General features: G+C 36.1%; 1 pseudogene; it reads left to right on the forward strand.

Annotated features, from left to right (window-relative positions):
- The first annotated feature begins 254 nt into the window (after positions 1-254).
- LOC143620154 (receptor-like protein EIX2) lies at positions 255-3,228 on the forward strand (annotated as a pseudogene).
- The last annotated feature ends 12,820 nt before the right edge of the window (positions 3,229-16,048 follow it).

Genomic DNA, 16,048 nt, shown 5'->3' on the forward strand with positions numbered 1-16,048 from the left:
ACATATGAACTTCAAAAGCCAAAAGGTAAGCTTTTGTTAAACCATTGGTTCATTTTAGTTGATTATAACCTCATAGCTTTCGAATAGTTATAATAATACGAGAACGACTTTTATATTAATTAGTTACTGACCCATAGTTTGCGACTAAACATGGTACATAGTTTTGAAAAGTATGGTCATCCAAGCATAAAAAATTACAGTAGTGGTCTACTCGAATTAAACCTTCACTGGGGCATGTTCAGTAGTCATGAACACCAAGATTTGCATTTCTTTCAAGCATCCTAAAATGTTATTTATTTTCTCACTTCTCTTGCTACCCCTTCAAGCTACAACTACCAACCAACTGGTAGCAGTTGGAGGTGACAGCAACGCTACTGTTGTTGTCAATAAGATATGCATCGGACAGGAGAGACGTGCTCTCCTTGATTTCAAAGCTCGTGTTCAAGACCCTAACGGCGTTTTAACTACATGGACGAATGAAGAAGAAGAAGGCGACTGTTGTAAATGGACGGGAGTCACGTGCAACGACACAACAGGTCATGTCACACGACTTCAGCTATCCTACAAGTCAGTCGTAGGTGAGTTTAGCCCTTCGTTGATTAACTTGACCTACTTGAATTATCTTGACCTTAATCTTGGTTCTAATAGCTATAGTGGAACTATCCCCAACTCCATTGGTTCCTTGACTCAATTAAGGACCCTTAACCTTGATGTTTACTCTTTTAATGGAATCATTCCTCCAGAGATAGGAAACTTGACCAACTTGGAGTGGCTTTCACTTAGATGTATCGAAAGATGTGTGATCGAAAACATAGACTAGCTTGCTAATCTTTCTAATTTGGAGACACTTGGTATGGAAGGAATTTTCATAGCTAAAGCAAATCATTGGGTAGATGTATTTGAAAGTCTAAAAAAACTGCCTTATTTACGTCTATATAGATGTGACCTCTCACAAGTCATGTATCCCGCATATTCTTCAACATTTGTCAACTCTTCTTCATCATCTATTGTTAGACTTGAACTCTCAAACAACAATCTCAACTCATCCATGTATCATTGGCTGTTTCCATTAACTAGCATCAGGCTCTCTAGGCTTGATCTCTCGCAAAACATGCTAGATGGAATACCCAAATATCTTGGAAATCTTTGCAGTTTAACCTCATTAAAGTTCCATGGCAACTCTGCATCTGTCAACTTTCCCGATTTTCTACACAACTTGTCTGGATGCACGTCGGCTACATTATCGTATCTGCTTGCTCCAAGCAGCCAACTTACAGGGCCATTTGCTGATGAGATCCATACATTTTCATCCCTAATGTATTTGTACCTATATGATAATCAGTTAAATGGGACTATAAGTGAGAAACTATGAGAACTACCTTTGCTTGAAATTTTTTTTTTCTTCTTCTAATTTTCTTAGAGGTGCCATCTCTGAAAACATTGGAAAGTCGAAAATTATGAGGTTGAATCTTTCAAACAACTCACTCGAGGGAGTTTCTGATCGTTCCATAGACCATATGTTAAACATTTCTTATGTAGAGTACATTGATTTGAGCTCTTGCAAACTAGGGCCTCACTTCCCCAAATGGATTCAAAAACTCAAAAATCTTACTCGTCTTGATATTTCCAATGCTGGAATTTCAGATACAGTTCCTCCGGAGTTTTGGGGTACGTGGCCATCAAAATTAAAATATTTGAATCTCTCTTTTAACAGCATCACCGCGAACGTACCCGATCTATCATCAAGTTTTGATAATAGTTCCATAATAATAATAGATTTGAGTTCTAACAACCTTTATGGTCCGATACCAAATGTTCCTTATTCCACTATGAGATTATTAAATCTTTCTGGAAATAAATTCTCTGGAGGAATCTCCTTTTTATGCCAAATTGTTGGCGGGGTTTTAGAATTTCTTGATCTCTCCAATAAACTTTTAACCGGACAAGTTCCAGATTGTTTATGGAATTTCAGAGAACTAAAGATCCTTAATCTAGGCCACAACAAACTGTTTGGAACGCTTCCTGCTTCGATCTGTTGAATCTTTGATCAAACTCGAGGTGTTGTATTTATACAATAACGAGTTTTCGGGAGAATTGCCTTTGTCTTTAAGGAATTGCACAAGTTTAAACTTTCTGAACTTGGGGGCCAACAATTTTTCTGGCAATGTGCCTGTCTGGATTGGCGAAAGCCTATCAAGATTGTATGTTCTTAGCCTAAGATCAAACAACTTCTTTGGAACCATTCCGTTACAATTGTGTCAACTAGTTAATCTTCAACTTCTAGACTTGTCAAAAAACAATCTGTCCGGAAACATCCCATCATTCCTAAGTAATCTTACTACCATGGTTCAAGAGGGAGTTGTTCAGTCCCAAACCGTGCATCTTTTTGAATTTCTATGGTATGGTTCACGAACCGCTCCTCCAGATTACATTTATGATCAGTACATTGACCAAGCGACCATCGAATGGCAAGGAAATGTTCGTGAGTTCAGTAGAATTCTTGGATTGTTGAGGATCATTGATCTATCAAGCAATAATCTAACAAGACAATTTCCATATGAGCTCACAGAGCTCCATGGATTGATTGCATTAAACTTGTCCAAGAACGCTCTAAGCGGAGAGATTCCATTGAAAATTGATGAGATGAAGAAACTCTTAACTTTGGATATATCAAGAAACAACTTTTCAGGAGGGATACCATCAAGCATGGCTCAGATGACTAAAATAAAGTACCTAGACGTGTCGTATAATAACTTGTCAGGGAGGATTCCAACTAGCACTCAACTCCAGTCCTTTGAACCATCAAGATATAATGGAAATGCAGGACTATGTGGACCTCCCATTACAAAAACCTGTATTGAAGATGAAGAGTCAGAAGTACCACCAACGATTGGTGAAAGTGAAGGTGGCGGGGAAGATGAACTTCAAAGATGGTTTTATATTGGCGGGGGCATTGGTTTTGGTACTGGATTTTGGATAGCATGTGGCACGTTAGTTCTCAACCATCATCTGAGACATGCCTTTTTTTCACTTTCTTGATCACTTGAAAGATTGGGTTTATGTGAAGATGTTGGTGTCCATTGCAAAATTGCGAAGGCCTGCACATCCATAGTTTCCAATTTTAACTCACATCTACATGAACTTATCATGCATTCTTGTACCTAAATGCATGCATCTTTTCATTCTAGAACACGAGTTCGCACTCTTTAACGTGTTTTTTTAATACTATTGATGTTTTAAAAGAACTTGTAAAAGTAATATGGCAAGTTACAATGATGTCACACGATGAGAGTTCGAGTCACATGGTCAAACCAGCACACACGTTTGCAAAGAAGAGGCCGGATTAATTATCAATTGCAGGCTAACAATTAATGCAGCAATGAGCACATATTCAAAGAAAATTATATGAAATGGATCTAAGATATATAAATACATACTTTTATTGTAATACAAACAATACACAACAATGTTCAGTTGTTTACAAGTGAATTCTTTATATAGTAATCTATAGGCTACCAACCATTACACCTTTTCAATGGTGATGGTTGGATGTGTGACACTGTGACCATACTTATTTAATATACTTAGGAACTATACTAACAATAATCATCATTTAGGTTAAGCCCAGATTACATAAATTTTAACACGATCCATATGAGATTTTAAAAGATTACTGAAAAGCCTTTCCAGTTCTTCAATCTCTCGACATTCATGGCTGGTTTGATATTACCTAGCTCACTCCATTTTTCTACAATCGGTTTGGTCTTGAATCACCTTCCTACTCTTGATCTCCCTACCACTAATGTCATTCAGTCGTTTGTTTCAAACATATCAATGAGATATCTGGCTTAATTGAGACCATTTTGTCCACAAGCTCCCAGAAGATTCGTTTTAAGACGATGCACCATTTTATCCAAACAAGTTGTTAATCTATATCTTCTAATGCCGCTTTTTAACCCCCAATTTTTGCTGTCCGGACTGTTCCGCTCTTCATCAGGTTAGATTTTGTAGCCCAGCTGTGCTTCTTTATCACTATGAATGTGTATGAGTGTATGTTTGCTTCATTGGTGTGTGTTTTATATTTCTTTTAGGTTGTTGCCTATTGAATGTGTTATGCTTGATTGCTTGCTAGAGCTCTAGATCATGTTGTACTTTTCGTGTTCAAGGTTAGTGTGATGACACCCTATAGAAACTTATTAATATTACACATTATGATGAGAGATGAACCCTAATTTGAGTGCATCCGCTACATTCGAATGGATGAGGTGATGCATTTGAAAATATCTGTCTTCTAAAGTTCTAAGACGAAAAAAAAATTGTGGTTTTATGTTTTAAGAATCATAAATGAACTTCTCCTTTTACTAGATAGTTTGAACTTAGTGTCAAATCCTTGTCCTCCTGAGTATCACTTGAGAGCCTCGCGAGTCGTTGTTCATTGGCCGCCCGAGCCATATGATTTATTTCCCAAGAGACGTGTTCCATGAGCTAGAGCTAGTAAGAAAGTGGCGAAATTAAGAGACGCCGTTTCTTGGAAAACCTTGCCATGATCTCAACAATATTAATGTTTTATATTGTTATTATGTACGAGGCAAGTGGCTTTGGGGACCTTGTGGATAATGAAGGGTGATAATAATTGTCATTGTTACGTGTACGTAATATACAAATAACGAAGACCAAATACTTGGATCATATGAGTCTTCTAAGACACCAAAGTTATAACCATTTATTTCAGTTCTTCATCTTTTGTCTCCTAGTTTCTTTCAAATTGCACGTTTTCACTTATAAATTTTTTTAAGAAAGGCAATTTGGCTATATAAAGTAGAATTTGCATGAGAAGTGCGCCGATGCCCAAAAATGTGTTTGGATCTTTGAAAGTTTTCAATGGTTAAATTTAAGGCGGCAATACAGTTAAAGTTAAAATCAATCGAAAGGATGAGAAATTTGAAAGAAGCATCCTAAGAGTTGAGTAAAATATTTAACACAAATCTGTTAACATGACACGACACATATGTTAACAAGTTTAGGTTTGAGTTTAATATGTTTGTGTCTTATACAAAGCGACCTATCTAAGGCTAGCTTTTGTGTTTTATATAGGTCGAATTGTTTAAGACATGTTTAAATTTGTGTTCTAACAGGTTAAACATATGTTAACAACTTAATAACTTGTTAATAGTTTGCTTATATGTTTAATCCAAATAATAAATATATATCTTTATTAAAGTATGTTATGTATTATTGAAGAATTTTTGTTTTAAATACGTTAAGGATTATTATGTTGAGGATTATGTATTTATGTATTATAATTGGGACTTTCTAATTTTTTTTGGCAATTTTTGTTTCAATACATATGTATTATTAATCGTGTCCTCAATAGGTCATGTCATGTTAAGTTGTTTCTAATTAATTAAAAAGATTCATTCGTGCTCGTGTTTAAAAAAAATTACACAATTTGTTATCGTGGTGTGTTAGTGTATAACACCTCAAGCAATCATGTCTTATTGTGTTGTATTTTATCGTGTTAAGTATGACATGTTATGCCAAGCCTAGAATGAAACAGAAGACATGTCTTTTGAAAAGTACTAAAATGTAAGGATGCTTGGAACGTGACATTTGTTTCCACTTTGAAGGATCTATAGTAAAAATTAATTACTTTCCTATATTTTCAAATATAACTCCTTAAGATAATTGGAGTAAACGTGTTTCAGAGCTATACAAGAAAACTAATAAGCCATCTTACATATTTACTGCTCAGACTGGTTAAACCAAAAATTAGAACTAAAGGACGTTATAAATAAATAAATAATACAAGGCATGAAATATAGAGAACGTGATGACATCATAAATATTAGTAGAAAAGGCAATAAATAAGAGATAAGAAGTCGAAAACCCGGAAATACAAATAGAGCCGAATAGTAATAACGACTTCGGATTGGGTTTTTGATATGTTATGTGGATCCTTATACGAACCGAATTTCGAAGTCGTTTTTTAATCAACTAATAACGCATGAATTTCACAACGACCAAGTTAATCGAATATGACTTATATAATTGTTAAATTACAAAAAAAAAACAAATATATTTTATAATTATTAGTGATGAAAAAGAAAAAAATTTAAGACTCACTCGGAGATGTTTCAAACTCGCACCTATACGTGTAGGAGTGTTCATCAGACCGGATAACGGATTTTTCGGTTTGGGATATTCGTATTTTAAAATTTTTGGACTATATCCTAAATCCGATCCGATACGAATTAGGAATATTCATATCCGATCCGAATCTATCCGAATTCAATTCGGATCGGATTCGGATAATATTCGAAAAATCCTAAAAAAACCTAAAAAATCTTCCTAATTTTTTGTTCCTAACATTTAATAGTTTAGAATCACAATAAACATATAAACCGGAAAATACGAATTACTCTTAACACAAATTTAAAGTTCAAACTTCAAATAATAGTCTAATAAATATACCAAACCGGAAAATATCAACAAAACATGTTTTTTATTCGGATTAAACGGATATCCGAATACTCCGAACAATTCGAATTTTTTAAAATACCATATCCAAATCCGATCCGAATTAGTTATTCGGATATCCGGATTGATCCGATCCGAATAAGAATTAGGATCGGTTTATTTGGGTTTCGGTTTTTTTTTGAATTTCGGATTTCTTGAACACCCCTAAATATGTGTGTAGGTGATTCAAGACACATGATTGATAAACATTTATTATTGCAAGATATAATGATTCAAGAACTCGTTATAGTAATTTTGTATTGATCAAACATTTAAACCCTCTACTCATGCCCATATTTATAGATCTACTAACATAACTTAGTAACCAAGACATTACCATAATAATTATATTATAATTCGGAAACTAAACCAACTCAACTTAGATCATTCCATATTTACCGATCATGAAGACGATCCAGGATTACCAATAGGACTTTTCGCCATTAATGGGTTGAATATGCAAGAGAGACATTTAGAACATACATATGGCACACCTAACCAACTTGGAAAAGTTACTTTAGATAGGAGGTGGCGGCAAACTATTTACGTTTCTAATTACTGGTATTAGATTTTCTTTTCTTTTAGAACGATGTCTATTATTTCCGTATTTAGCACTCATTTTACTGGTAAGAGGTAAGGAGTTCAAACCTTATTATCACTAATTTACACTACTAGAAAAATAGCCTTTAATGACACACAAAAAACGACAAACAAGGTGCGCGTCATTGTTTAGTGACGAAAATAAAAAAAAACACTGGAGACACCTATGAATGTCATCTTTGTAATGTCACATTCTCATTCCATGTTGCACCCATAGACGGATTTATTCATGCTTCAGGGGGAGGATAGACCCCCACTGAAATTAGCCCATTAAACTTAATATGTTAGTGAAATCCAAGAAAAAATCCACATGCCCATGGGGGATATATAGAGATAATTATGGATATGTATACCAGGAGCACAACGAGTATGCTCTCGCCCATGGGGGATACTGATTTTTTCCCCGTAGAGGTAGGACTTCACCAGGGGTCAGCGTTGAGTCCGTTTCTTTTTGCAGTAGTCTTGGATGAGTTGTCAAAGTCGATTGAGGGGACGCTCCCGTGGTGCATGATGTTCGCAGACGATATTGTGTTACTTGCGGAGACAAAACAAGATCTAAACATGAGGTTAGAGGAGTGGCGATCAACCTTAGAGACAAAAGGTTTAAGGATTAGTCGCTCTAAGATGGAGTACCTCCACTGTGATTTTGGGGAGATAAATGACAATGATGACACAGAGATCACCATTGAAGGGCAGGTGGTACCGTAGGTAAAGAAGTTCAAGCATCTAGGATCATTTGTTCAGAGCGATGGGGATTAGACAGTGATGTGACCCATCCAGTCCAGGTAGGATGGTGTAGATGGAAAGCAGCCACAGGTATATTGTGCGACAAGAGTTTCCCAATTAAAATAAAGGGAAAATTTTATAGGGTCGCAGTTAGACCTGCAATGCTATATGGAACAGATTGCTGGGCCATCAAGAAGGCACAAGTGCGGAAGATGGAGGTAGCAGAAATGAGAATGCTACGATGGATGTGTGGGCACACAAGGTTAGACCGAATAAGAAATCTTGTGTTTCGGGAGAGATTAGGGGTAGCGAACATATCAGACAAGATACGAGAGTGGAGATTGAGATGGTTTAGACATGTGAAGAGAAGACATTCGACGAATCCTGTTAGATCCGTAGAAAACATGACTATAGAGGGGATGAGGGGTAGAGGACGACCTAAATTGACTTGGGATGAGAGGATTAGGCGGGATTTGATAGACCTAAACCTCTCCGAGGACATGGTTGGAGATAGGAATTCTTAGAGAAGTAGGATTAAAGTTAAAGATTTTTAGGGACAAATGAGCACCTTAAGGCTTCTATTTACCTTATTTTGCTCACACATCATATATTATTATTATTACTATTATTGTTTTATTATTACTATTTTTATTAGTATTATTATTATTAATACTATTATTATTATTATTATTACTATTTCATTTACTATATATTGCCTCATACATATGTATTACAGAGTTGATGGTCTCTCTGAAAGCCACCTCTTTATCCAGTTGGATAGAGGTACGGTGTGCCTACATCTCACCCTCCCCAGACCCTACTTATAGTTTTGCTGTTGGTGGGCTAAACTGGGTATGATTGATTGATTGATTGATTTTTTGCTCCATAATAAGCATAAGGATGTTTTCGATATTGCATTTGATTCTTCATGTACACTAAGAGCAGCCACAATGCAACCCCTTTTGAGGGGTTTGTGGAAAGATCAACCCCCCCCCCCCCCCCCCCCGGGGGGGGTCTACTGTGGTGGAGGGAAGTTTGTGAAAATGGGTTTGTGGGGAGGACCTCTCCACGAGCATGATGTCACCAAATTAGTGGGGCCATCATCTCTCTCTCTCTCTCTCTCTCACACACACACACATACACACACACATATTATAATATTTTTAATGGAGTTTGTGGATATTTGGTGTCGAAGAAATTTGTGATTTTTGAAAAAAATTGTAATCTGATATGAGGCTGATACGATGGTTTGCCGGGTACTAGCGTTGTTGGTGCTCTTAATATTTCACACCCACTTTCTACAGCATTCATTTCATCACCCACATTTAATGTTCGAACACTCTATTCTTCACCCACACAATCACACTTAATGTTCGAAACCAACTATCTCATGATATTAATGCTAACAATGAAAGCTCCTCACGTAACTTATTCAAATCAGGTGTTTTTTGATCGTCACTCAAGTTAGGTACGTTTTTGTTTACCCCATTTTTGTGTATTTTTATTTGAATTTCTGACTCATAATTTTTTTTCTAAGTGTTCCCATGTTTTTGTGTGTATTAGAACAACCAGACCTGGACAATTTATACGGAAAACAACGGAGGATTTTCTCATATGCTTTTTGTTAATTTGTTGAAATCCATCATTGCTGATTTCCCAACTTTTTTACTTTTTGGTCCTTCAATACCCAATTACATGAATTTCAAATAGATCAGCTACAATAGCAAATGTCACATTACATATCTATTACACATATAAGGTTACATATAATATATTTGTTTGGAATATATACTATTAAATTAAATCAGAAAGATTACATACGCATACGAATTTACATGCACGTACTATGTAACAAACATGTCAACATGTAAGTGTGTAAGAGCATTCTCATCCCATTCCTCATCCTTATATCTATAATTATAATAAAAAACACCACATTTCTCTCACCTATTCAATTAAATAATATTTTTTATACCTTTATCATTACAGTTTTCTCTCTCCTCTACTCACAACCAATTCAACAAATATTAAAAAATAAATAGGGGCAAACAATGTTTCCCAAATGTTTCCCCAAATTTACAAAAAATCACTACATTTTTCTATTCACCCTATAATTTACACTCACAATCACTCAAAACCTCATCCTATAATTTACATACTCTCCTCACATAGATTTAGAGGATGGGATGTGAATGCTCTAACATGAGACAAAAATGTGTGGATACCATTTTGCTTTTCAGTATACACTGCCACATCATACCGCATTTTTCTTTTTTGGAACGACCAACTAAGTAACGCCGGATAATTCGTACGCGGCCCCCATTGGCTAAAGGTAGCCCAAGCCAGCCACGAGTCCGGACGGACGGAGCCCCTAGCGTTCCATATACTGAGGGATTCTCCGGATAAAACCTGATCCCCACGCCCGTCAAACGGCACGACAGCGAGGAACCGGTAAAACCGGGTGAGATCAGGACTCGAACCATGACAAATTAGGGTCATCCCTCATATCTCTCATATAAATTGGTGATAGTGAGGTTTGAACACCATATATCTCACTAGTAAAGTGAGTGCTCTACCATTGAGCCACATCCAATTTACAAGATTGCCACATCATACCCCACTTCATTCCCTATCTTTCACACTACCATGAAAACGCTCACTAATTCATCATTTTTCTCTTTTTTTTTCAAATAAATTAATAATGTTTATATAACTAAAATTAATTTTATAGCTAAATTTAAAATCACATGAAGAAAAAATGACCGAACTCAACTCGTCACATAGAATACATTCTTTGCCTTTGGGGTTTAATAGTGTTAATATAACAAAAATAAAACATCAAATTATATATCAGGTGTAAAAACACTTTTGTGTTTTAACAAAAATAATAACATTAGTTTTAATATATGAGTATAATTAATATAAAACTTAAAATAATACTAGATTTTTAATAATATAAACTAGCATTCGAAACCTGCGCGTTGCAACGGGATTGCTAAAAAGTACCGAAAACAAACGTGAAAACGTTAAACTGTCAATACACGTTGGGCGTGTAAATTCGCGAGTCGTGAGTTAAGATATGTTAAAATGTGAAACAAATTTAGATCAAAATGTTAAAACTACCCACACACACTGGTTGTGTTGTCTGGCACTTTTACACATTTAGTTTGCAAATGAATTTTGTTTTGTATTTATGATAAGACATTTCTTATTAATGAATATCGTTTGATCCACATTTAATATAAGATTTTTAACACAACACAACAGATAAGAAAATTAAAACTTAATACAAAATTATATATATTTTTTTGTTGGTAAATTATAAACTTTGTTTGGACAAATATTGTAACACCTCAACGCAGAACAGGCTGACGTGTTACTATTACAAATATCATAACATAATTTATAAAAGCCTAATTCAAATTAAAATTTAATTAACTGAAAACGAAAAGTATTTAAAATTTTTTTGAACTTCATTACTCTCTCATCACTAAGGGGCTGTTTGTTTTTCCTCAAAACCTCTTCCTGACCACTTTTGTCTGCGCCACGCAGACCACGCGCAGACATTGTGGTCTGCAGTGTGTTTGTTTTTCCGAAGACATTTCATTAAAAAACCTCTGCGCGTCCTCTTCTCCTAGAAGTGTTGTTCATACTACATCTCATCACTTCTCCCCCTCTTCTTTTTTCTTCATCTCCTTCATCAGACACTCTCCAAAGTCCAAACCCTAACCATCTTTTCTCCTCTCCAACCCTCCACTCCTCCACCCCTGCAACCGCCGCCCTCCTCCACCCCCGCAACCGTCGGCGGCCTCCACTCCTCCACCGCCGCCGCTCCACTCCTCCACCGTCGCCGCTCCACTCCTCCACCGCCACTCCTTTTCTGTCCAGTTTTTAACAAAAAACTCTTGCTTTTCTTATCAGAGAGTGGAATTAGTGACTGTGACTGTGGGCTTGGTGCATCTCTTCCCAAACTGTATGTGGTTGAAAGTTTTCTCTCTATACCTTCTCGTTCTTTCACCAAATCCCCGAGTTTTTCTAGCATTTCATTGCTTGGTGATCCCTCGGCTGTTTTTTTCTCCAGCTCGGTTATTGTTCTATCACATACCTTCTTTTGAAGCCGAAGCGAACGGTTTTAGGGTGGACGAGAATGGTGTTGATATGATTAAGGTGTTAGGTGTTTTTGTTAATTTTGTTAGATTTTGATTAGTTTGTAGAATGTTTAGGTTTGTTGAATATTGTTATTAGTTTGTTGTTGAATAAAGTTTGTAGTTTTTTTGTTAATTGTTAAAGGTTTTTGTTAGTTTTGTTAGTTTTTGATTAGTTTGTAGAAAGTTTAGGTTTGTTGAATATTGTTAATTGTTAAACGTTTTTGTAGTTTTCAGTTTATTTTAGCAGTCTGCAGATTTTAAAAAACAAACAGTCTTCTTGTTGCAGACTGTAGATGTTTGGTCCACCTCTTCTGCTACAGATGTCTGCAGATGTGGTCCGCAGACTGCAATCATTTTACCTCTGAAAAAACAAACAACACCTAAGGTGCTGTTTGTTTTTCTAAAAAGGATATGCGCAGCCTCTTTTGTCTGCACCGTGCAGATCACACGCAGACATTGTTATCTGCAGACTGTTTGTTTTCTTGAAAACGTTTTATTAAAAAACGTTTGCACAAGCTCTTCTTGGTGCAGACTTGGCCCATCACTTCTGAGATCTTATAAGGTCTACAAAAGATTAAAACACCACCCCCTTCCAACACCCAATGTCCACCATCACCCCACCCACCGCCCACCCACCACCCACCGTCTGCCACCATCACCGCCACCCAATGTTCGCCACCACCACCGCCCACCGTCTGCCACCATCACCGTCCACCCCACCACCACCGTCCGTCGCCGCCACCGTCTACCTCCACCACCCACCACCGCCTTCTTGTAACATCCTAAAATTTATAATGTTGAATAAAGAAAGTTACGTTTAGTGATTTCGCGTTATTAATTAATATCGAGTAAAGAACGGATCATGGATTTAGATTAATTGAGATGGGTTAAATGAGAATGGGTCTTAGGTCCATGGGCTTTAAGGGATATAAATATCCCCTAAACCAACCTAAAACCCTAAACCCTCATTTCATTTCCATCATAATCTCTACACACTCCAAACACACACACACCATAAACGAGCAAGATCCGAGAGAGAGTAAACGTTAGTTGGTATTAGATCTTATTACACGAGATCTAGAGTGCATAAACAAGCTAACCAAGATCGAACGAGCGCTAAAGGTATGTTCTTGACCTTTAAAGTTTACGTTTTATTGAACGTTTAGCCTTTCGAATGTCCTTAAGCTTAAAGATCCAAGCTTTATAGTATATACGGGATATATATACGACCGAAATGGTTAGGGAACGTTATTGGGTGATGTCGAACCATAACAAGGGTATTAAAATCGCCAAAATGCGTGAAAATTTTAATAATCAAACCTTTAAAAAATAATAGATGATATGATATTCTTTAAAAAATAATATGTATTGAGAAGTGCTTTTGAATCACGTGGTTAGACAACTAGTACCTCCGTATTGTGGTAAAGTTTACTCTTTAAAGACCAATCTTGTTAATTAATAATTATTTTGATTTGGCAGGCGTGACAAGTTCCTAGTCCATAACTTTTGAAGGGAAAATTCTCAAAATAGGTATTTATGATTATGTTTTTCAGGTTTTAGGTGCCATTTTCAACATATTTCTAAAATAAGTATTATAAACTAGTCGTGACAAATAGTTTATGATTATTCACGAGTAGTTTGTATAACCAATTAAAACTTGCCACGTGTCTATAAACTAACCGTAACGACCAGTTTCATTAATAATCTACTCGTAAAGATTAAATAAGTTTAAACCCTCGTAATCAGCGCCACACGAGTAAATAAGATATTCTTTAGTCGCGACGAGCAGATTATAAAACCTTAAGAGTCGCGAGTATTTTATCAAACTAACCACGACGATGAGTTTGATTACCAAATGCATCTAACTGGTTTGTTTTACAAAACACTAACCGGAATGGTTATTTTGTTTGCTTAACTAGTCTTTACGAGTAGACACTTGTCAACGACTACTTTATATCCGTTAAACTAGTATTTTGTTGGTAACTAAGTCGTCTCGATAAGTTTATCCGGTAAACATTACGCTTACGAGTAGTTCATTTGTGGTTAACTCGTCGTGACTAGTTTACCTTGTTTATATTCCCGATACGAGTATTTTATTGTTAATAAACTCGTTCTGATAAGTTACCAGATTTACATTAACCATACGAGTAATTTATTGGTAGTTAACTCGTCTTGTCTATATCTTGCTATAAACTAGTCGTGACTAGAAGTGCACAAATCGGGTTTTTTAAATACCCGGGTTCGGGTATGGAACCGGGTTCGGGTATTGAGAAAACCATAGTAATGAGTTTTTTCGGGTACTGATAGGGAATGCATTTTGGCACTAAAACCCGAACCCGAACCAGACCCGATTTGTATCCGGTAATACCCGAAAACCCGAACCGGTTCTATACTCTGAACCGGGTTTTCCAAAACCCGAAACCGAGTATTTCAAATGCCCGATGTATACCCGAAAAATACCTTAAAAAGTGCAAACTTTTAAAAAATCCAATTTATTCCCGAAAAAACCTCGGAAAAAACCCGAAAAAACTCATTACTATGGTTTTCTCAATACCCGAACCCGGTTCCATACCCGAACCCGGGTATTTAAAAAACCCGATTTGTGCACCTATGGTCACGACTAGTTTATAGCAAGATATAGACAAGACGAGTTAACTACCAATAGATTACTCGTATGGTTAATTTAATTCTGGTAACTTATCAGAACGAGTTTATTAACAATAAAATACTCGTATCGGGAATATAAACAAGGTAAACTAGTCACGACGAGTTAACTACAAATGAACTACTCGTAAGCGTAATGTTTACCGGATAAACTTATCGAGACGACTTAGTTACCAACAAAATACTCGTATAACGGATATAAAGTAGTCGTTGACTAGTGTCTACTCGTAAAGACAAGTTAAGCAAACAAACTAACCATTCCGGTTAGTGTTTTGTAAAACAAACCAGTTAGATGCATTTGGTAGTCAAACTCATCGTCGTGGTTAGTTTGATAAAATACTCGCGACTCTTAAGGTTTTATAATCTGTTCGTCGCGACTAAAGAATATCTTATTTACTCGTGTGGCGCTGATTACGAGGGTTTAAACTTATTTAATCTTTACGGGTAGATTATTAGTGAAACTGGTCGTAACGGTTAGTTTATAGACACGTGACAAGTTTTAATTGGTTATACAAACTACTCGTGAATAATCATAAACTATTCGTCACGACTAGTTTATAATACCTATTTTGGGAATATGTTGAAAATGGCACCTAAAACCTGAAAAATATAATCATAAATACCTAATTTAGGAATTTTTCCCAACTTTGAAATGTGCACACCACACATATATATATTTATATATCCAATTGAACTAGAATAACATAATTCCAAAGACATGTAGGTTCGATTTCAGACGATATCCGTACATACATAAAGTCATGAATAAGCTACTGGTGGTGCATTTAAGAATATATTCCTTCTTTAAAAAGTTACAATTATGCATAGAATCATATCAAAATTCTTCTAATCACAAGTTCTGAACCAACAATGTAACGAGAATTTATTCAACCCATGGTATCATTTATGCTCTCTTTTGTCACTTGTGCATATGAATTGGATTCCCTTGTGAAACTTAGGTCAGGCGGTTGGATCCCATAACGAGCCATAACGAGTATTGATCAAAATATGTTGTAGGGTTGTTCACGAGTCGAGCCCGAGTCGAGCCAGGGTGGTTTCAAGCTCGGGCTTGAAATTAAATGAGGCATCTCAGCTAAGGCTCTAGCTTGATTTTGAAGCTAAACGAGATTTAAATCGAGCCAACGAGCCAAGCCATGATCGAGCCGAGCTTGATTACAAAAATGAGCCAACTTAATTCAGAATGTTTCAAATCAAGTTTTTTTAGCTAGTTTTATTCGAGTTTTTATCGAGCGAGTCACGAGCCCGAGCTTCGAGCCTCGAGTTTTTGAACATATTCTAAATAATTACCAATTCGATTTGGGTCAAAACTTGGTGTACCAAAATAAGTTAAGAGTTTATTCTGGAATGAAGGTAACAAGCATAAATAAAAAATA

The sequence above is a fragment of the Bidens hawaiensis genome, unplaced genomic scaffold, assembly GCF_021521415.1.
Source record: "Bidens hawaiensis isolate Kalapana, Puna unplaced genomic scaffold, B.hawaiensis_p1.1 tig00002553_1, whole genome shotgun sequence".
NCBI classification, from domain to species: domain Eukaryota; kingdom Viridiplantae; phylum Streptophyta; class Magnoliopsida; order Asterales; family Asteraceae; genus Bidens; species Bidens hawaiensis.